General features: G+C 37.7%; 1 pseudogene across 1 annotated transcript in view; it reads left to right on the plus strand.

The window, feature by feature from the left end:
* Positions 1-20,875, plus strand: part of LOC309817775 (centrosomal protein of 78 kDa-like) — a 29,860-nt pseudogene extending 8,985 nt beyond the window's left edge. The window contains exons 7-14 of the transcript in view: positions 4,608-4,743; positions 5,934-5,979; positions 7,405-7,535; positions 16,929-17,006; positions 18,236-18,394; positions 19,218-19,389; positions 19,712-19,760; positions 20,315-20,875. The product of the transcript in view is annotated as a centrosomal protein of 78 kDa-like (transcript). The remainder of the gene's footprint in view (positions 1-4,607; positions 4,744-5,933; positions 5,980-7,404; positions 7,536-16,928; positions 17,007-18,235; positions 18,395-19,217; positions 19,390-19,711; positions 19,761-20,314) is intronic.
* Positions 20,876-23,570: the final 2,695 nt, after the last annotated feature.

Raw genomic sequence — 23,570 nt, forward strand, 5'->3', positions numbered from 1 at the left:
ATGAGTAGGTTGTTCAGCCCCAGAACTACTAGAATTCATGATCATTTGTTCTGGTTTTTGTCTGACCTTTTACTGCGAGAGTTCTTGACCATCATACTTTCATGATAGGTTTTTAGTGTGTATTCTCTATACACACGTTGTTTGAATTTGTTAATTGTTTGTATCCTGGAAAGCAGTACTTTTCTAATGTTGTACTTCCCTTATGGTTTGAGCAGATAATTCACTGATTAAAGTGATTTATACTTGTAAATTGTTCTTATCTCTACTCTGAATAGAGGTGAACCTAGATACTAAGCCTGCTTCCACCAAGAGCATTATTTGCTTCTTGTGCAACCTCTGAATTCTTGCAAGGAGTACTTTATTCATTTGTCAGTTTCACAAGTAATTTTTTTTAATACCTTCTGTGTGCCAGATACGGGTTTAGGCACTACTGATAAAGCAGTGAACCAGACAGACAAAAGTCTTGCCCTCATGGAGCTTACATTCTAGTGAAGGAGTTCAGATAGAAATTAGTAAAGAGATAAGTAATATAATTTTAGAGAGTAGGAAGTGCAAAAATATCTAAATGTAAGAAGAGGGAGGGGGGGCAGGTAGGACTCCATTGGACAGGTTAGTTAGGGGCCAGCTTCACTGGAGAAGTGGCATTTGAATGGAGACCTGAATGAAGAGAGGAGCAAGCCATGGAAGATCTGGGGTAAGCACATTCCAGGACAAGGGGGCAATGAGTATGCAGGCATGTAGGTGGGTGGAGTATTTAAGGAAAAGCAAGAAGGCCAATCTGGGCAGAGTACTGAGTGAAGAAGAATGTGGTGTGACATGAGGTCAGGGAGCTAGCCAGGGGTCTGCTCTTGTAAAGTCTTGAAGGCCAGAGTAAAGATGTGGATTCTTCTAAATGAGTAGAGGGTTTCGAACTGGAAAAAGGCATGATCCAAATAGTATCTGAATAAGGTGACCTGGTATAGAGAATGGACTTGGGAGGATAAAGAAGAGAAACAGGGAGACCAGTTAGGAGACTATCACAGGGGTCCAAATAAGAGATGTTTATGGCCTAGGTTAGGTTGGAAGTTTGCAGCAAGTGAAAAGTGGTTGAATTCAGGTTGTGTTTTTAGGGTGTAGCTAACAAGACCTGCAGATAGATTAGTTGTGAGGTATGAAGGGAATAGTAACAAGGAGACAAGTCGTTGATGATTATGTGTGCAACTGGGTGGTATCACTTAGAAAAAGGGGGCTGATGGGAGGAGCAGCTTTTGAGGGAATATCAGGACTTTGATTTGTTATCTTAGATGCCCTTTAGGTATCTAAGTGTCTGGACAGTGCTCAGACTGTACTTTCTATCCAAAGGTATCCAAAGCCACTTTAGATGCAAAATGTTTAAAGTTGACCTTTGTTGCTGCCAAAATAGTAGCCATTGTGGGCAGTCTGCAAGATGGCATCTTAGGTTTCTGAGGAAGAAATTAGAATACACAAAGGGGTATTAAGGGTATAATTACATAATGTAGATTTCATATTTAAATTTATGGGAAAAGCAATAATTAGTTGGCTTTTGGTTTTAAATGGAAATAGCCACTCATTGGGAAATAATTACTCTAACTTCAATTCATTTTACTTTAGATCATTCTGTGATGAAAGCAATTATCAAAAAAGTTCTCCAGATGGAAGGAGTGCCAAGTCAGACATACATAACATGTTTCAGTTCGCTCAGAAGAATTTCTCTTTAATGGCTTGTTTTTCTTTCTTTCTTAAAAGAAAATTATCAAGGTACTTTCTGCCATCTTAAAACTAAGTTTTTAGTCAAATCAAATGGCTTTTCTGTTTTTGAAAATGTTGTGTGATGCTTTAATTTAGGTTCCCAGAAATGCAGATTGAAAACCTTTTAACTTTTTATTTTCTGGAACATATTATCGTTAGTCACAAATAGTCTTTTTTTTTTTTTGGTGATAAGAATGAATAGCAGGAGCAGCATTTGTGAAACCAAATCTAATATGAAACTGACTCTTTCTTGTGAGTAAATTTGAACTTTGAAACAGCAAAACAATAAGGTTTGATATAAAGCAAAATAAATATTTTATGTTTATGATCTGCCAATTTCCCAGAAAGAGTTTTGTGGTGACTTTAGTTATATACCGGATACATTAAAATCACCAATGGACAACTCATCTTTTATTCAGGTTCCCTCTGAAAGTTTTAAAAATTTGTTGACTTAGTATCACTGAACGGTTCACTTTAAAATGGTTAAAATGATAAATTTTCTGTTTTGTGTAGTTTACCACAATTTTTTTAAAATGTGTTGTTTGAAGATTTTTGGGTTTTATAAAGGTATTGTATTAGCATAAAAATGAAAAATTTAAAAGACCACCTCTAATTGCATTATCCTATCTAGCAATATTTACATTTTTATTTTCTCTTCCTGCTGTCTATAAACATAATTCCACATAACTTCAATATAATTTGCCATTCTTATCTTTTCATACTAAATTTAAATTCTGTGATTCATAGTTATACTTTTTAACATTGTATTCACAAGGTTTCATTGAGTTGGTCAATTTTTTAAATTGGTGAACAATTGGAAATAACCTAAAATAAACTATTGTAAACATCTTCATAAATACAGCTTTTTTTTTCCTACTTAAAGATGTATGTTTTTGATTCTCTGTTAATCAACTTGCTTGGACAATAGTGTATTAAATAAGTTGTTAAGAGTGTTTATGAAGTCAAAAAAAAGCTTATGATTGTCTGCCAATTGTTATTTCAAGAGAGTGATATTTTAATAATCAAATAGTACATACAAAGAAGTTAAGATTTGTGGTATCACACTAATTAGATATAATTATTAAAAATTTATATCATGTGTACAGTATTCTTAAAATAGCTAAGTTGACTTTTGCTATGATATTAGAAATGGAAATATATATATTAATAAAGCATGTATATTAGGAATTCTGTAAAATTAGTACCTGGTGGTATATAATAGGGCATCATGGAATGAGAAGAAAACAGTTAAACGTTTTTTTTTAATTTAGCATGATGAAACAAAGTGGAAATATAACTGCAATGTACAAACTCATTGAGCTATTTTAAGAGTAATTTTATTTCTTGGGCTTTTTTTTTCTATTTGCCTCAGTTATTTGGAGACATAGAGGTAAGCCAATCAGTATCTGGGTATATACCTAGATCCTGGTGAGTGTAGGGTGAAATAATGGTGTGAATTCTGTCACATTTATATTGTCATGATGTATGCCTAAAAACAGATGGGAACTTTTATTAGAAATTTTTTTTATCTCCTAACAAGAAAAGTGTAATTTAAAAAACTTTTAATACAAATGTATTTGCATTCGTTTCTGAAAGTAAAGGAAGGGTATACACATACAAACCACATGCATACAAACATTTTTTTTGACCGTAATTAAGTTAAAAAACACAATAAAATAGCACAAAATGAACTGAGCTCCTATATATTTTTAAGAGGCATGTAAATCACACAGGATCGTGTGGTGATTATCAATAAGCTACACTCTATGAAATATTTGTCCTATATTACCACATACACTCCATTTTACCCTGCATCCTAATGTTGCTAAACTATAGTAGAAAGCAACAGCATAGCACAGGGAGATCAGCTCGGTGCTTTGCGATGGCCTAGAGGGGTGGGATAGGGAGGGTGGGAGGGAGGCTCAAGAGGGAGGGGATATGGGGACATGTGTATGCATATGGCTGATTTGCTTTGTTGTGTAACAGAAACTAACACAGAATTGTGAAGCAATTATACTCCAATAAAGATCTATTAAAATAAATAAATAAAATAACACAAAATATAGTAGCTTTGAAGGATAAATATAACCATTTTAACCTATGATGTTTGTTTTCAGTAAATTCAAATTCAATATTTAAATGTGAATTTTAATATGTGGCTTGTTCTAAATAAAATATTAACACGTAGGTCTAGTTTTTGCAACCAAATATTTCATATAAAGATACTTGCCTCTTTACTACTGAAATATAGGATAAGTATCCACATTTCACTCTTTTATCCAGTGGGTTTCATTTGTTTTTTTGTGTGATTTCTGTATGAAATCAAAGCAGCAGTGAAGGTTGACAGGCTTATAGGAGAGTAACATTGACTCACCTACCACCCAGCAACTTGCAGCCTTATAACTTTTATTGTTTTTACATAGAAAAATTCATCTTAAATTGAAATTTTGGCCTAATTCTGAAGATTCTGTTTGGCAGAAGTCATGGGTGTATCTGTGTTTCTGTGTCCTTGAGATTCAGAAATGCCAAAGGTGTTCTAAGATTCAGTAAACTTGAGTGTTTCTGCATAATACATAAAATGTATCATACTTCGGGATTATTTTAAAAATTTATTTTTGCATTTCTGCACATCTCAATACTTTTGTTTTAGTTAAAATAACTTGTTACTGTAGAGAACTTATATTTTTTAAAAATGCTGGCTTATGTAAAACCTTTGTACAAAACGATCCTCTTTTTAATGGCCTTGGCATCATTGTCAAGTGCCTGTTTGATTCCTTTCAAAGTGTACACATGTGACAGTTGCTCTGTAGACCTTTGGTGCATCTTGATTCCTTCTTTTCATGCTTTGTCAAACATAGGCTTGGCCGCAAAGCAACCTGTAAGTAATGGAAGGAAACACTCTGCTGGTAAAGAATGTTATGGTCCTGAACCTCTACCACCTGGTGTGTCTGGTTTCCAGCCGTGGCATACTGCAGAACGTGCAAAAAGCAACAGGTAACGTGTTTGCATTCCCTGTCTTTTTCAATCATTCAGAGTCCTTTATTTTGGAACTTCTGTTATGTGAGCGGTCTCTGGTGCTTTCTATAGAGGAAAAAAGATAACTCACACATGGCTTCTGCCCAATGAGCCCTCTAAGGAAGAAAAACAAAAAGTAATTGGGAGTTTCAAGTTGTTTCTCAAGTGTCACAACAGAGCTAACCCCGTGGGAGTCTTGAGGAGACTAAAATTATCACCAATTGTGCATGTGAGGAAAGTTTCATTAAAGGCAGGTGTAGTTGCGTGAAGCCCTACAGCACAGAAGTAGGAATTTGGATATGTACGAATGGGCAAAAAGACATTTTAGACAGGGGAAATAGTTTAATACAGAATGGATGAAAATTATGCATTAGACCTATTCTAAAACAACTGCCTTATTAACTCAGTAAATCAGATTTAGTGAGTCAAACTAGCTTTACCTGATTTCTTATCCAGGGGATAGCTGTTCATAGTAATTTTTGTCACAGAACAGTAAATAAAATGGTTGAACTATAGCTTTAGGCTTGCTAAGTGAAATAGATTGCTCTAGATGATTTTCAAGTGACTGACTTGGTAGTACTCACGAAATTGGGGATTAACAATTGCTTAAGAAAACAAAGAGAATTGATTTTAAATAGTACTTGAAGTAGTTACTGTGTAAAGTATCTGTTCAGTTGCTCATGTTAAATGGATGTTTGTAATCCCCATTGGACAACCGACTACTGTTTTGCAAATGGCAATGTGAATTGCTCTCGCATAAACTATAGTGTTGAATCCCCAGTCTTTGCACTTGAGTTTAGCAACTTTGTGGTTTCCTATCTTTTTCCTGAGACACTTAATCTCAGGTCCATCCTCCTCACACAGGGTGGTAAATTAGAGAATGATTAATATCACCATTTAAAGAAGTGAGACTGAAATCTCAAGCATCCTGAACGTAGGAACTGAAGGGGCCTCTCAGCAGTTCGGAGAGTTATTACCGAGCCAGCCGGCTGAATTGTGTTCGGTTTTCTCCATAGCAGAGCCCTCCAGGTCCTTGTTTTGAGCTTATTTATTTTTATACACAATTCTGTGTGGATACTGTACATAATACTAAATAGTTGTATTAACTGGGTTTAACTGGTGATGTATTTACATGAAGATCTAACTTCGTTTTGTTGATATCTTTTTAGGGGCTTTCCATTCATCAAAGCTCGTGATGTATGTAATCAGTTGCTGGTGTTTAGCTATCATATTTATGATATATAGGACTTGAATTGGGAAAGGTGGATGGTCATTCTCCTTGCTTTTTAAACTGACAGAGGCTTACAAGAAGCATTTCCCTCTCTGAAATAAATCCATGTAAAACATGTTTGGTTGCTCTCCCAATGCAACTGTGTAGTTTTGTGGATTTGGCACACAACTGGCAGCCTTGTGGTTATGCCTGTAAACAAGGAAGCCTGTTTTCCAGTCCGCAAATCAGCTGTTACCCAGTGAAACGAACTTGAGTGCCATTTCTGACCCCTCACATGGAGCTCTCATACTGAAGAATGTTCACATGTTTTCAAGAAACGTTGTTTGCGGGCTATACGTACAAATTCCTGATCTGAAAGCCAATATAAAGCAACATCTCCCAAACCTCTGCTCTCTCACCAAGGCCACACACATTCCCTCGCTTACGGCCTCATGGCAAGCTAATACTGTCAGTATCAGATTCTCCTTCCCAGTGGTTCGGGGAGACTGCATAGTTGCTCTGTGAAAGGCACCACTGCTGAGGTTGAGAGAAGAGCACCTTGGGTGTCAGTCCTGCCCTTGCACGCCCAGAGAGAGAGGTGTGCACCTCGTTCTCCTGTTACGGTTTTCCTGTGCTGCAGGGTTTGCTGCTTGTTGTCAAAATGATGTCCTAGTGACTTGTCTTCTGCGTGGTTATATGATCCCAGCACGCTTCTTTATGATCTGTAGACTTTTATGGGGTTGTGGCCAGGTCAGGTTTTAAATGTTTGGAACTGTCCTATTGAACAACATTGCAGTGGCAGTGAATCTTGATGGGAGAATTGTATTACTGTTACCCTTGTTTTGGCTTAAGTGTGGTGAGAAGATGAAATTTTTGATGGGTTAGTTTTAGTTGTGTATGTGTATGTGATTTCTTTTTTAAAATTCTAATGTCTGTTATTCCCAGCTTAGATATGTTGACTTTCTGATTATTCATCGGTCCCTTTACTGATGTGTTTTCCTCCGAAAAACTACATTTTCTTCCAGACTGTTTGTGTCTGATGGTGAAGAATAAATTTTTCATTTGCAGTATAAAGTTGATCTGAGAAAAAATGTTTACCTTGGCTCTTCACTTGGCTTCTGTGAAAGAAACTTAATAAAATAATATGGGCAATTCCCATTACTAATCCTAACCATGTACAACAGAGGTCTGGACAGTAACATAGCAAAAATAAGTTCCTGTAGTTTTACTTAGTCATTGCCTGTTTTAGACTAAGGAGCAATGAGAGACATTTATAAATAATGATACCTCAGATCACTTTTGTTAAATGTTCTCTAATATTTGGATATTTGGATCTGGCTTGTGTTATCTTTTTTTACAATCTTGTCTTCTTTCTTTGCACTTTAGTGTTACAACTCTGTGATTTCCTATCTTCTTCTTCAGACACTCAGGTCCATCAGAATTTCCTGTGACTGTGACAGTAGAGAGTCCTTCCTCCTCAGAAATCGAAGAGGTCGATGATTCCTCAGAAAGTGTTCAGGAAGAGCCAGAGAAAATCCGTTTGAAACAAGAAGCACTGCAGGTACAAAGTTATCACTTTAAAGCTATAGAGAAGATTCTTTTTCAAATGGAAGCCTGATTGCAACAAGCCACAGCTTGTGTGAGGGTTCTGTTTTCCCCTCCCATCTGCATTGTATCCCCTTGAATGGTTCCTTAAGCTTAGACCAAGGTGAATGGTGGACATTTGAACTCTAAGAAATAAAAATCAAAACATGTCGTTAGTAATATATTTTCCTTTCCTTAGAACCTTAGTATATTAGATTTAGGGAGAATCTTAGTGATCATACGATAAAGAAATTGAGTTCTGAATGAATATAGTCAGGTGATTCAGTGTTCTTGTTTTACAGATGAGAAAATTGACAGGTCTAGCTGAACTCTGTTTTTATAAGAGGAAAATATGGCCTCATTTTAAATAAAAGTAAAAAAAAAGTTTTGATGTTGATATTCTCCTTTCCTAAAATAAAAAATATCAAGAAGCTACATTCTATTACCAACTAAACCTGACCTCTAATGTCATTCCATACTTTTGTTTGTATGGACAGAAAAGAAAAATTGATTTTCATAAGAAATTTTTGTACCTCAAAAATAATATATTTCTTTTTTTTTCAGCTTTAATGCAGAGCTGAACATTTCTAGTAAATAAAGGAACACCATTTGGGGGGACCTTGTCTTTGTGCTACAGAGTTCATGTTTAATTTTTAAAAATTATTTAATGTGATTTTCTTTTCATATGAAACATGAAACTTGACAGGTTTCAGAACTAATTATCCCATTATTGTAGGACTATGGGAATTACTCTTTGATTTTCAAAAGAGAAAGTTAGATTTTTATTTTTTTAATTAAAATTAATGATAATATAGAGAAATTTTAAGAAAAGAACTTAGAAAATTATGAAATGTTAGAGTAGGAGAAATCTATAGTTCGTGTAGGGTTACCCCCTTTCGTTTTATAAATGAGCACCTACAATTTGTAGCACGTAGTGGTTTATTAGTAAATGGCAGAGTACGACAAGGCCCTAGAGCATCTAACCCGCCTTCCTTGTCATTTTAGATGTGATGTATTCATTTCCTTCACGAATAGACCAGGAGATTGTATTTCTAAAAGCAATGATAGACACTGGGGAAGACCAAGAAGTTTAAACACTGGACCACAGAATAGCAGATTCAGAAGGTACTGAGAACCCTTTTAGCTCTTCTCCGTTTTCACAAGACACTACAATGATGGTATCAAAGGGTTTAAGTATATAAGCCCACAAGAATCAAGAGATTTCAACATAGTTTTGAAAGACGGAAGACAAGTGGAAGAGTGTGAAACTGAAGCAGTAGGACAGAGGAAAAGCATCACCTAGAATATGCACAGCGACCACCTGCAACTGCGGAGGATTCTGACCCCACCTGCAGAGGTAGGCCCATGCTCAGATGCGCATGTAGGAGAGAGGGTGGAGTTAGTTAAAAGTGTGACTGAATAGGGGAGCTCATTGAAGGGTTGTGTTTGGAGGAGTGGACTCCCAGCCCCGCCCTCACACTCCTGAAATGAGATGATTTCATTTTGAAACCAGTGAAACTGGCAAGAACTAGGGCAGCTAGTGTGAGTTTTTACACCCTAGAAAATTGTGTTTGGGGGAGATCCTATTACAGTTGCTCCCCGCTTTTTCCTGCATAAGAAACCAATCAATCGTTGACTTCAGGGAGCTTTCTGCACTCATTCTTAAATAGAAAATAACTGTCATTTGCGTGATAGTTGAGTAAAGCTTCCAACGTGAGAGGGGGAAAAAGAGTGAAAACGTATCCTAGTAGGACGAGGGACAATTTAGGGAACAAAATAATTTAAGAAAAAACCCTAATTAGTATCCTGAGAGAGGTTTAAAAAGAGCTGTAAAAAAGCTATAAAATAAGATTAGGGTGTTAATTAAAAAGAGAATGGTCAGAAAGCAAGAGAGGTCTCTTGGAAATGAAAATATGGTTGCTGAAATAAATTCAGTAGGAATTTAAAAAATTTCTCAGTATATAAAAAAGAAAGACACAATGGAAAAAGTGATAGAAATATGTTAGAGAGGCTGCATCTGGGAGATCCAACATGTTACTATTAGAAACTCCAGACCCAGAACAAAAATGGAAGGAAGCTGTCAAAGGGCAACAAAATTCCCCACAGCTGAAAGTAGACATCAGGCCTCAGATTGAAAACAGTTACGCAAGATGAGCAAGAATAGACTCATACCTAGGCACCCTTCATTGTGAAACTTTAAAATACTGAAAAAATAAATTAAAATAGAATAAGATACTGAGAGGATACATCCATTCCAGAGAGAAAAATACTGGCCACCTAAAAAAAAGAGTTAAAATCTGACCTTATCATACTTGTCATCAGCACCATGGATCCTGGAAGGCATTAGAAAGATACCTCCAAAGTTTTTCAGGCACATAGTTTTCACTCTGGGGGTTTGTATCCAGCCAAACTATCAGTCATAAGTGGAGGCTGAAGAAGATACTTTGTACACAAAGAAATTTGAAAATTTGACCTCCTGTGCTACACCTTAAGCTATTTATAGAAATAATCCAGCAAAATGAGGCAATAAACCAAGAAGGAAGGTAGTAGGGGATTCGGTGCAGATTGCAGCTAGTCTAGGGTGGAGAGGCTTCTATTGATTGTGTGATTGAGAGCTGAGAAACACCTTGAGGCATATTGTACTTACTTGGTATTAGGCACTGTTGGAAGGGAGGAGGGAGAGGAAGAGGAGAAGGAACTTGAACTCCAGAGGACGAAAGGCTATATGGACATAAACATGAAGCAAACTAAACTATCATTGATTTTTAACGTACTATTGGTGAGGAAGAGAAGAATCCACTTAAACTTGACACTATAGATGTCCCCCTTTTCAGTGACACACAGGGGTAATGACCACCTGTCTAATTTGTTGTCCAAACCAGAACTTGTCCAAACTCCTTACACTTGAATAGTGTAAGGAGGCGCTCTAATGCTGTAACATCAGGACAACAGGTATAAACTGGAACAGCCCAAGGCGGCTTGGGGTATGTGGTCACCCTGCACAAGGGCAGTGACACTGGCACAGTATGGAACAAGGTGTAGTCTGTACACAGAGACACAGTACATCTGCAGTGGGCAATATTAATGTAATTGTAATAATGGCAATACTGTCTTGGTTTGCAGCTTTTATCGTCAACTTGCACGTAATCACTAATAACTAAAGTAAACTGTACTTAGTATGTATTAGTATTAAGTTGGTATGTACTGAAATGTATTGTGTACTAGTATGTACTTAGTATATATTAGGCTCTAAGTGTTTTTGCATATATTAACTCATTTAATCCTCTGAATAGCCTTATGAGGTTGGTGCTAATATCATTCCCACTTTTTTTTTTTTTTTTGCGGTACACGGGCCTCTCACTGTTATGTCTTCTCCCGTTGCGGAGCACAGGCTCTGGACGCGCAGGCCCAGCGGCCATGGCTCACGGGCTCAGCTGCTCCGCGGCATGTGGGATCCTCCCAGACCGGGGCACGAACCCGTGTCCCCTGCATCGGCAGGTGGACTCCGAACCACTGTGCCACCAGGGATGCCCCATTCCCACTTTTGAGAACAGGTAACTAAGACAGGGAAGGAACTTGCCCAGGCTGTACCTATTTTAAGGTTGGATTGAGGCTTTGAGTTGAGGCTCTCTGCCTGTTCTCTTAAACCTTACTCCTTACTGACTCTCGAATAACAGAAGACTTAACTGCACATAGAACAGAATATAAATTTCAACTTTGACAACGTAAAAGCTAGGTTTGGAAGGTAGACAGGAGGTAGAAAAAAGGGAAGATGGTATGAATGTCCTCATTTTACAAAGCATGACGTTGAGAGAGTTTATAGTTGATCAACAATGTAGGTTTTTAAGTATATCACTACAAGTCAAAGAGATCATGAGCAGTGGAATAACTCATGATGACATTACAGAGCAGTGTGGACATAGGAAAGAGTGTAAAGGAACTAAACCCTTACTTATTAGTAAGTTAGAAAGTGAACAGATAATGCCTCCAAATTAGTGAGAAAATAGTCATGTAAGAGTATTACTTGGAAATGGAGAAGAATTCAAATAACAATAGTTGGACCTCCCTGGTGGCGCAGTGGTTAAGAATCTGCCTGCCAAGGCAGGGGACACGGGTTCGAGCCCTGGTCCGGGAAGATCCCACATGCTGCGGAGCAGCGAAGCCCGTGCGCCACAACTACGGAGCCTACGCTCTAGAGCCTGTGAACCACAACTACTGAGCCCACGTGTCACAACTACTGAAGCCCGCGTGCCTAGATCCTGTGCTCCATGACAAGAGAAGCCACCGCAATGAAGAGTAGCCCCCACTCGCCGCAACTAGAGAAAGACTGCACGCAGCAACGAAGACCCAACACAGCCAAAAATAAATAAATAGTAATAAAAAAATAAATAAAAAATAACAATATTGATGTAAACCTCATGAAAAAGGAAATCCAAACAGCCAGTAAACACAGAAAAGTGTATGACTTCATTAATAAGAGAAAAGTGAGTCAAAACCAAGGAAACTACATGCCAATCAGATTGACAAATACATAAAGAAAGTCTGGCAGTATCAGGTATTGTAGACCTGAAGTACTATGAGAATCTTCTACCCTGTTTATACTGGAGTATAAATCGACACAACTACTTTGGAAAGCATTTAGCACTCTCCATCAACTGAAGGTACATAAATAGCCTGTGAGCCAGCAGCCCTCACCCCCGCCCTGTGTAAAGGCACCAGAATAACCGGTACAGCAGGATTCCTGTCCATGATTTGCATTAGCACAAACTGAAAACAAACCAAATGTCCATTAAGAGTCAAAAATTAAATAAATTTTGTGTATTCGTACAGTGGGAACACTATCCAGCAATAAAATTGAATGAACTAGAGCTACAGGCAGCAATGTGGGTGAATTTTTTAAACCAACGTTGAGAGAAAGAAATAAGATAGAAAAGACTTCATATACTATGATCCTCTACATAAAGTTAGGTGTTGACAAAACTAAACTCTTTTGTTAGGGATGCATGCAGGTTAAAGGAAATGATTGTCAAGAAGTGAGGATGGTGTTTAACCTGGAAGAGGGAAGGAGCTTGTGATGAGAAAAGGATATGGGGGGGCGGTTTGAGATGCTGACAAGTATCAATACTTTCAGATTCGAGTAGTGTTTATGTGAGTATTCTCTTTTTATTTGTCACATTGACAGTTTTGTTCTGTGCACTTCTCAGTACACATACCGTATTTTACAATTAAAAACCTGCGTAAAGAATCGGTCGCTTCTTGAGTGCTGGATGTGGGAGTGGGATGAGACCATTTCATTTTAAGCCCTTCACTACTGTTTGCATTCGCATGTTCATTCATTCAGCATTAATTGAACATATTCTGTGTACCAAGCACTCTTCTAATTTTATATGTGTTTTAACTCATGTAATCCTCACAAGAGCTCTGTGATACGGGAGCTTATCTCCATTTTATAGATGAGGAAGTTGAGGCCTAGAGTTATAGAACTTGTCCAAGGTTATATAGCTAATGGGTAGTGCCAGGCCCATTTGCCTCAGAGAATCTGAATTTTTACAATATAATCTAAAAGAGAAATTTAATTACTAATTATAAGCAAAAAAATTGCACATTAAAGAAGATGACACGTTTTCATCTATCCAGTTAGAGAAAAACACACAGTCTGTCTTTCACACACATACATCTTGTATTGGCAGGGATTTTCCTTATTAAGCAATTATTTATTGACCGTCTACGCTGTGCTAGGCACAGGTGCTGGGGGTAAACACTTAATAAAATACACCCCTATCTTCAAATAACTTGCACTCTAAGTGAGGAAGTAAGCCAACAGTTATAGTAGAGGTTATATACCAAGTGATACATCGCTGATGGCAGTGTAAAATCTCAGAAATCTTTTGGAAAGAAGTTTGGAGACAGGTACCTCAGAGCCTTAAAAATGTTCATTTGCTTTGATCTCAAACTCATTTTTATGGATTTATTGTAAGAACGTTATTCTCAATATGGAAAAAAGCTTTCATGCGTAAAAACGGTTATTGTCTGATAATATTGAAAAGTTGGAAAGAATTTAAATGTGTAAAATGGTTAACCAGTAAACCCACTCAGTGGAATATTTTGTAGCCCACAAAAAAAAAATCACGGTTATGAATCCCCTGATTATATGAGAAATGATTGATTTCAATGTTAAATGGAGAAAAGTTGAACATAAAATTTGATATCCAATATGATGGAAGCTTTGTCCCAGAAAAATCACCCTAGCCAGTGTACAGAAGGGAGGAAGGAGAGCAGATGACAGGAAGGAAAATTATTCCAAAGCCTTATCATTAGTCTAGTCTTAAGTAATAGAATATCAAGCAATTTTACTTTCTAACTTTTTTGGTTCCATATTTCCGTGTAAGGGACATGAATTATGAATACTTTGTAGGAGGAGGATACACTTTCTCACAAAAATTTAACACTTCTAACACAACTAGAAGATTGATTAAACCATCGTATTAAAATTAGAGGAATTTTGCTTTTTTTTTCCTTTTTCCCCATTGAAAACTTGACTGGCTTTAGTAATGGAACATTAAAGAATTTGAAGTTCTTAGACTCTCAGTTTTTTAAACATGTTCTGAATATAAAAATTATGTTCATTGAGCAAATGTTTGTAAACAATGAACAGCTTCTTGAAGGAAATAGAAGCCACCTCTGCGTGTCCACACACCTAATCTGCTCTTTTGTCTTAAAAAAGTATCAAAAATATTTTGCCATGTCACTAAATACTCTTCTACATCAGACAATTTGATTAAGCTTTTGCATCATCTCCCAGGAAAAACGCACAGATATATTATGAATGTAGAACTCCTGAAGCCCATTCATTAACTCTGGTCGAGACCTCTTGTCATTCTTTTCTTAGTGGCTTCATGGCGCATTCCTTCAGACGGTGAGCTGTTTTTCTTTAAACCAGTCCCAGCTTGGAGGCTCTTAGCTTTCTTCTAGGGTTTGGTTATAAACAATCTTATGACATCATGCTGGTAGATAAATCTTTGCCCACATCTTTGATTTCCTTAGGGTAAACCCCTGATGTAGGATTATTGTTAGGTACCAAGAGTTACTCTCCAGAAAGTGATACCAGTTCCTCTCCCAATGATGGCATATAATAGAGTTCCTCATTCTTTAAGTGATTGTTCAAAGCAGTTAAAAGGTATAAATATACCGTACTGTTTTCATAAGTATAGGAATTCTGATTGTTTATCGCTGCATAAGAAACCACCCCGAAACAGTGGCCTAAAACAATGACAGTCATTTATTTTGTTCACGAACCTGGAGGTTGAGTAGGATATTGATTGTTTTACTACACTCTTACTGACTGAAAACAATACCTATTTGACTAGCTCACAGCTCTGCAGGTCAGAAGTCCGGGCACAGCATGACTGGGTTTCCTGCTCAGATCCACACGGGAACATGTGAGTTCCCTCCTGAGAGTGTTAAAGCACGTGAAATGTAAGTGTAAGACATTGAGCCCCAAAGGTTGGATGTTCACCATAGTTTGTGTGGGTCACAGAGCTGAAATCAAGATGTCAGTCTGGCTGTGTTAGCATCCAGAGGCTCTGGGAAAGAATGGCTCCGAGATTCTTCGGCTTGTTGGCATAATTCAGATTCTGCAGTTGCAGGACAGAGGTCCCCATTTCCTTGCTGGCTGTCATTCGGGGGACAGTCTCAGCTCCTAGAGGCCTCTCACTTGCCTTCCCTGCCGCACCATTGGACTTCTTCAGAGCCAGCAATGGAGAGTCTCCCTCTTGTCCCTTTTGTACTTCAATTCAGGAAGAGTTCAGGTCCTTTTCATGGGGTGCCTGAGTAGGTCACATCCACCTAGAATAATCTCCCCATCTTAAAAAAAACAACTGATTTTGAACGTTAATTCCGTCTGCAAAATCCCTTCACTGCACAGCACCTAGATTTAGAGTTTGATTGGATAAGTGGAAGGTTTGTGTACTTCAGTAAGTAGGAGTCTTAGGGGCTCTGTTAGAATTCTGCCTATTGCAAGCAGTGTCCCCACTTCACGGACCGAAGTGTCTTAGTTCCTGAAACTCCTAAGGGAGTTTATCAGTGTTCATTTTATTTCAGTGACCTTGGTGAATGGGAAGACTACCACCTCCGTGAGCAGGAACGGCACCCAGCTTCCTGAGTCCACAGTGTGGCTCTGCTACTTAGTGGTGTGACCTTGGCTGTGCTGCTCTACTTACTCTACTTCTCTGCCTCTGTTTCCCTCATCTGTAAAATTACATGGAGTTAGTGATTGTTCTTTCCTCGTACGGTTTGTTTTTTAAATAAATTTATTTTATTTATCTGTTTTTGGCTGCGCTGCGTGTTTGATACTGCTCTCGGACTTTCTCTACTTGCGTCGAGCGGGGGCTACTCTTCGTAGTGGTGTGCGGGCTTCTCATTGCGGTGGTTTCTCTTGTTGCGGAGCACGGGCTCTAGGCGCGCAGGCTTCAGTAGTTGTGGCACGCAGGCTCAGTAGTTTTTACTCGGGGGCTCTAGAGCGTAGGTTCAGTAGTCGTGGCGCACGGGCTTAGTTGTTCCGAGGCACGTGGGATCTCTCCGGACCAGGGCTCGAACCCGTGTCCCCTGCACTGGCAGGCAGATTCTTAACCACTGCGCTATCAGGGAAGCCCCCTCTTAGGGTTTTGATGATTAGATTTAATGCCCAGGGAACTCCAGGAACAGTGCTTGACTGTAAATTGCTTTAAAAGTGATCACTTTTGGAGCTTCCCTGGTGGTGCAGTGGTTGAGAGTCCACCTGCCTGCCGATGCAGGGTACACGGGTTCATGCCCGATCCGGGGAAGATCCCACTTGCCGCGGAGTGGCTGGGCCCGTGAGCCATGGCCGCTGAGCCTGCGCGTCCGGAGCCTGTGCTCTGCAACGGGAGAGGCCACAACAGTGAGAGGCCCGTGTACCGCAATAAAAAAAATAAAATAAAATAAAGTGATTACTTTAAAAAAAAATGCTTTTGAATCTGCAATTATGCAATTCAGGTGTGTTAAGCATGTTCATTAATAGGAGTTCCTACTATAAAGAGACCCACAAATAAAAATAGAACTTTTCTTTCTTGTTCTTAACTATTTATTTCTGACTTGCTATGTTATACGCATATGCCTTTTATGGTGGGCTGCCACAAATTTATGTTGGAAAAAGTGGAATTTAAATAAATCTTTACTATGCTAATTTGATAGATTTTGATAATTCATTTCACTAGCATGGTATGATATTACCAGTAGCAGACTAAAAGCTGAGTTCACTTCTGGCTCTGCCCCTAAATCCTGATGAGTCCTATAGCTGGAAAGGCTTTTGGATATTATACTACGAATTAGTTATAACATTTACTCTGTTTAGGAAAAACTGGAGGAGTGCCTAAAGCAGTTAAAGGAGGAAAGAGTAATAAGACTTAAGGCTGATAAATGAGTCAATGAAGTAAACAATTTCTTATACTTTTGGGAGTGCTTTGGTTTTATTTCGATTTGATTTTAATCCATATACACATAGTTTGTAAACTTTAAAACTGTAATATGTTGCAAATTGGTTGTATCATATGGACTTTTGCATTTACTGGTATTTAGTGATCATATGATCTATATTCCAGAAAGCATGTTTTTAAAAATATGAAAATCTCGTTGTGTGTGTGTGTGTGTATGTGTGCGCGCGCACATGCGCTTTATGACATTAGCTTATGATCTGTTCATGATTCTTTGATTCAAGAAAGCACTTTTTGTGCATATACTATATATACAGTAGCATAAAAGACATGATGAGACTCTCCTGGCAATGAATTAGGAAAGTGAATCATTTAAATAAATTTAAGATATTGGAAAACTTCTAAGAATGCAATGAAAGATAAAAATATATACTATAAGAATTACATTAGGTAATGTGCATGAAAGCAGGGCATAATCTAAAAAGTTCTAAATATACTTTATCAGAGGTTGAGCGTAGGGAGGAATTTTTCAAAGTGCATATCCACTGGATTGGCAGACACTCATTCAATAAATGGTGAGCACCTGCTTATATAAGGCAAAAGGGGCATCATGAACATAACAGCCTTTCTGAGAAATACTGGAGTTGAGCTTATAGGGGGTTTTAAGTGCATAGGTGATGAGCGGAAGGGGAAGAGTGCACGGGAGTGAGTATTTTGAAGGAGCCAAAGAAAACATTGGTGATCGTACATTTAATAAATTGGGTTGGGTATGATTTAGGACTTTTAAACGTAAGCATTAGATATTTTGTTCACTAAAGTTAATTCTTAACATTCAGCAGAGTTGTAATATGTTTTGTTCAGATCAGATTCTATAATTCACTTTCTAATTTAAGGGAAACTTAAAGCAGGTAATTTTCTGATGTGGAATGAGGCTCCATTATGAATTGAACCAGTTAGAAATGTGATCTTTCGTGAAAGATCATTAATAAAACGATAACTTTGGTTTACTTATATACCACCTAAGCGTTATATAGGAAACTTTGTTGGGTGCCTGGGGGTTTTGGTTATTATGTGATAATGGTCTCTGTCTTTACTGGTGGAGAGTTAGGTTAATTACAGATTAATTACATTTTGAGTGTTTTAGTTTTGTTCCTTGAAACTAGGCAAGACTACTTTTGATGACAATGAGAAAAAAATCATGTCAGACATTTTCCGTCTTCTTTTATAGTTAGAACATGAAAATGCCCAGTTAAGAAATGTAACTTTCTCTTTGTCTGAAGCCCTTCATGTCCACAAGCATGATCCTGGATGATGAAGGTGTTTTGGGCAGCATTGAGAATTCTTTTCAGAAGTTCCATGCTTTCTTGGATCTCCTTAAAGATGCTGGGTTAGTTCATTTCTCTTCATGGCGTTCTTCTCTTTGCGACTATAATGGTAGTTTGCTGAGGAACTGGAGCAATTTTCATCACTTACGTGGCCATATTTAGCCAAATTTAGTGTAATTATAGGTAATATAGTTGACGTTTTAAAAGGAGGAATTAAATTTTTTAAGAAATGCAAATAGGGGAGCCCGCTTTGGTAGAGTGGGGAGCCCATTATAAAAGAGTAACCTGTAGACAGAGTAATTAGTCGGTACAGTTTTTTGTAAAGACTAAATTGAAAGCAGTTTTCATTGAAAATATTCGGGAATGGATAAGAATTTTCCTATCTTTCATTTACTTTGCTTGTTTGATAAGTTTGAATTAAAGTTATTTTTGTCTTAGACATAAAAATTATTATTAATCTGCAGGGAAGATATAGGTCAGTGGTTCTCAACCGTGAGCAATTTTGCTGAAAGAGGGAAGTGGAGATTGATAGTTGATGGAGTGGTGTTTTGTCAGTGAATGAGTTGGTGTTGGGAAGGAAGGAACAAACACATTCTTGGAAACTGGAGGAAAGGTGGTAAAGAAGTGTGGGAATGGAGGTGTGACTGGCAGTGGACGGGGTGCACGGTACATGTTGAAGCTGCTAGTGAGACAGTGGGATGTCTCCTAGAGGATGAATCTGGAAAGGGCTGAGAATTTGGGGGAGAGAGAGGCTTGTAGTATGGAGTAGGATGTTGGCTTTTAAGATTTTAGAAGTATTTCATGATTGTAGGTCTGGGGAAATCTAAACTGCTCTTCTGTGATTATAATAACCTTTATCTTTTCTCCTCTCCTCCTCTGGTCCAGGCTTGGGCAGCTGGCCACAATGGCTGGTATAGATCAGTCAGATTTTCATTTACTAGGTCGTCCCCAGATGAATTCTACTGTTAGTAGTCCACCTAAAGAAGAAAAGAAGGCACTTGAAGAAGAAAAATCAGAGTCAAAGCAGAGTGCCCCAGGACCAACGCAAAATCTCCAAGTAAGTGGAGAGGACAGCACTTAAGGATTCTAAGAGTGATTAGCAAAAAGGAAATGACCAAGTCAGAGAGAAAATAATAATGGTCAGTCTCTAATAGTTCACATGCTCGGGAGCTAGAAGACTCTGGAGTCCTCTCCAAATCTGAGATTAGTAAATGTGGGCCCGTTTCATGATACTGTATTGTTGTACATAAGAAAACTGGAAGTTCTTTCGAAAGTGTATGAGTTAAAGCAAACTCTCCTTAATGAAGCAAGAAAACATTACAGAAAATATCCCAAATTTTAAGTTGTATAAATGTCTGTTCTATTCATATTTTATCTAGGTTTCTATTTGTATGCAGTCAGCTTAACAATGAAGGAACACTAATGGAGGTACACGTACTGATACAATTCTTAAAATAAGTAATCTTGACATAGCTGATACGTAAGATATTACAGTGACTCACCTGGTCATGGGAATGGGAGGGGAAACCTGTCAGCTTTTCCTCCAGCCTCACTTGGAGCCCCCTTCGCCCAGCTCAGCCAATCTCAGACTGGTCTTGGGAACTGACTGGTCTTGGGAACTGACAGTCTGGTCACAAACTATATTATATACTGTTCACATGTGCCTGGAGGATAGCAAAGAAATTAATTTTCTTACAGAGTAGGGTTTTATTTTTCGTGAGGGGAAGGAAATGGGTAATAACTACCCCAGTCACCAAAGTCTGAAAATGTAGCGGACATAGCCTTGGATATAGCTAGGTTAAGCTGAGAATCACTTGGCAGGATATAATTAGAGAAAAACTGGCTCTGAAATCTTCTGAATAATCAATTGACTGTGTTAATAATAAGATCACAGAGTAACACTGAAGTTTTGAACTCTACTTTTTAATGGTTGGCTTTGTTCATCACTGAATTTTTGTCTTGTCTTTTGTCTTTCCCTCCAGTTTCAGAAAATTACAGGTGATGCTGGGATTCCTTTGCCTGTCGACTCCTTCCATGTCCCAGTCTCTACTCAGGAGGCCTTAGAAACTTCCAAAGACAACCTGGGGGTCGCAGTCACAGAGCAGCAGCAGGAGTCTTTTGAAGATTTCATTGCTAGAACATGTTCTCCTTCAGCAGACGTCATTTCTGGAACTGGAAGTCAAAGAAAAGAAGAGGAATTACCTAGATATAGCAGGTCTTCTTCAGAGAAAATGACCAGAGCATAATATACCAAAAACTACTCTGCTAAGAAACAACCTGGGAAGGACCTGCATTCCTGCTCTGACTCACCTGTAAAGCAGAAAAGCAAAGGAATTGGGCAAAATAATTCTTTGCTTAATGAACCAATTACAAGTGAGTCTTCGAAAAAACACATTTCTGTTAAGAAAGAGAGTACAATAGTGACTGTTTCTTCAAAGACAACTAAAAGTAAACTCAGTCTACTAGAACATTCTGAAAGTGATACTCTTGGATCTGATTGTGAATTTCCAGAAAGCATCCATATTCCATCACACCTAACATAGGTTTAAATATTTTAAAATCTTTTAAAATTATGTTTTTGCCTTCCAATTTTAATAAATTACTTATGTTTTTATTATAGCATATGGTGTTTTAAAATACTTGACTGGAAGCCATTAGAGAAAGATTTATCTATACTTTTTTATTATAATGAAAGTTTTGGTGTATTTTTCCTTGTGACAGTTTGCACCATTCATTCAGCTAGTGTTTACTGAGGGCTTCATATGTACAGTACTTTTCTGGGTGCTATTGCTTTCAGCAGTGAACAAAATAAAGCTTTTGCTCTCCTGGAACTAACACTCTGTGGTGGGAGAAAACATAAACAACAAAACAGGGTAAGGGGTAAAAAGAGATGGGAATAATAAATGGCATAGTTTTACCATTTGGTTAACTGTCAAACTATTATAAATCGTATGGCCAGAAGCCATTGACATATTTTAATTCACAGAGAGCATCAAACAATTTACCAAGGCACTTAACCGTGTTTATGGATTACAGCAACAGTATGAGGTAAGGAACTATTACCATCCCCATTTATAGATGAGGAGTCTGAGGAGACATTATGTGAGTTGCCCAGAATTACACAGCTGTAAGTAAGTGAGAAGCTGGGATGTGACCAGAACCCATGCTCTTTTTTTTAATGTATGGACTTTATTATGTTTCATTTGTTTCTGATTTATGTGATTTTTTTAAAGATTATTTTTGATGTCGACTATTTTTAAAGTCTTTATGGAATTTGTTACAGTATTGCTTCTGTTTTATGTTTTGGTTTTTTGGTCGCAAGGCACGTGGGATCTTAGCTCCCCAACCAGGGATCGAACCCTCACCCCCTCCATTGGAAGGCGAAGTCTTAACCACCGGACCACTAGGGAAGTCCCCCTTCTGTGGTGATTTTTATGGCAGTTTTTTTAAATTTTATTTTTTATTGACGTATAGAATTACAGTGTTGTGTTAATTACTGCTGCACAGAAAAGTGACTCATTTATACATTTATATACATTCTTTTTCATATTCTTTTCCATTATGGTTTATCACAGGATATTGAATATAGTTCCCTGTGCTATACAGTAGGACCTTTTGGGGTTTTTTTAAATACATCCACTTTTTAAAAAATAATTATTTTTGGCTGTGTTGGGTCTCCATTGCTACACGCGGGCTTTCTGTAGTTGCGGTGAGCGGGGGCTACTCTTCTATGCGGTGTGCAGGCTTCTCATTTTGGTGGCTTCTCTTGTTGCAGAGCACGGGCTCTAGGTGCATGGAGTTCAGTAGTTGTGGCACACAGGCTTCAGTAGCTGTGACTCGCAGGCTCTACAGCGCAGGCTCAGTAGTTGTGGCAAAATAGTCAATAATTTAATGCTGAATGGAGAATTAAGGACTCTAGAGCTAACCTTTGGAGAAAAGTAAGAACAGAAAAGATAAGATTTGGAACACTCATTATCCCTGTTTTCATATAACAGGGTTTCTTGTCATCCAACTATTCGTTATCTACATCCTAATTTTAAGGTGTCTATAGATTCCAGCCCTTCTAAGTCAGCAAACTGATCATCCTGTTTCAGCAAATTACTCACTGATGGATTCATAACATAAACATAATACCATATAATAGAAATAAAATTCAAATCAACTTTAAAGTGGAATTCTGAATTTTAAAGATATAATATCATGAAGCTGAGTGAGCCTATAGCATGGATACATGGTAGATTTCTGTACCAGAAATTGGATGAGCTTGTGTGTGGATCTCCTTCCAAATGCTAAGATTTCAAGGGCTTAACTGAGACCAGAACAGCATTTTCCAAAGTTGCTGGAAACAAAGAGTCCTTTAAAATGTTCCACTGACAAAGGGTTGTAGAGCCAAATAAAGTTTAAAAACACTTCAGACCAAACTCTACTTAACAGTGAAATTCACAGAGCACATTATAGCTCATTCCACATCTCAAAAGTCCTGCAGTCACGAAACATGTTTAAATTTACTGAACCCAGGATTTCTCAAGTTTATTTTACTACAAAATCCTTTTTCTTACTTTTTTTTTCTTTTGTTGACTTCACATTCACTAATGTCCCATGGGAGCATAGGTGATATTCAAAATATTTAACAAACTTCAAGTGAAGGCGCTAAACAATCAGGAAGCTGTCTGACTAATTAGACTGACCCTAAAACTAGTGTTCTTTGGATCACTATTTAGAGGAAAAATCTGGTTTAAAACTGAGATCTTAATTGATAATCTAATGCCATCAATCTGCAAAGTTGCCTTAATTAGTAGGGTTTTTTTTTCTTTTTTTTTTTGGTTACAGTTGCTGGACTTAAAGTGTAGCTGATATAACGTAAATCATTTCAAAAAGGTCAAATGTATGATGTCACATGTTCTCTAGCATCAAATCCATTTCACTAAGTCTAAAATAATCTCTTTCAAGAGACGCAATATTTTTTTAACCCTGGAAGGTTCGGTTCTAACCTTAAAATAACTTAAAGACACTTTTCAAAACTAAACTAAAAATTGAAAAAATAAATAATAAGTAGAAAAGGGCAAGAGCTAAAGTAAGAGACATTTTCACTGGCCATTAAAAAAATTCTCTTCTTAAATCTGATTTTTAAAAATTAATAGAAAAGACTGGCAATTAACTTATTTTCCCTGGTGACTACTGCCTGTTTGGGGTGATACAAACATTTACCTAGATAACTGTGCTTTAGGAGTAATAAGA

This window comes from Grampus griseus (genome assembly GCF_964374135.1).
Source record: "Grampus griseus genome assembly, contig: HAP1_SCAFFOLD_76, whole genome shotgun sequence".
Lineage (NCBI taxonomy): Eukaryota > Metazoa > Chordata > Mammalia > Artiodactyla > Delphinidae > Grampus > Grampus griseus.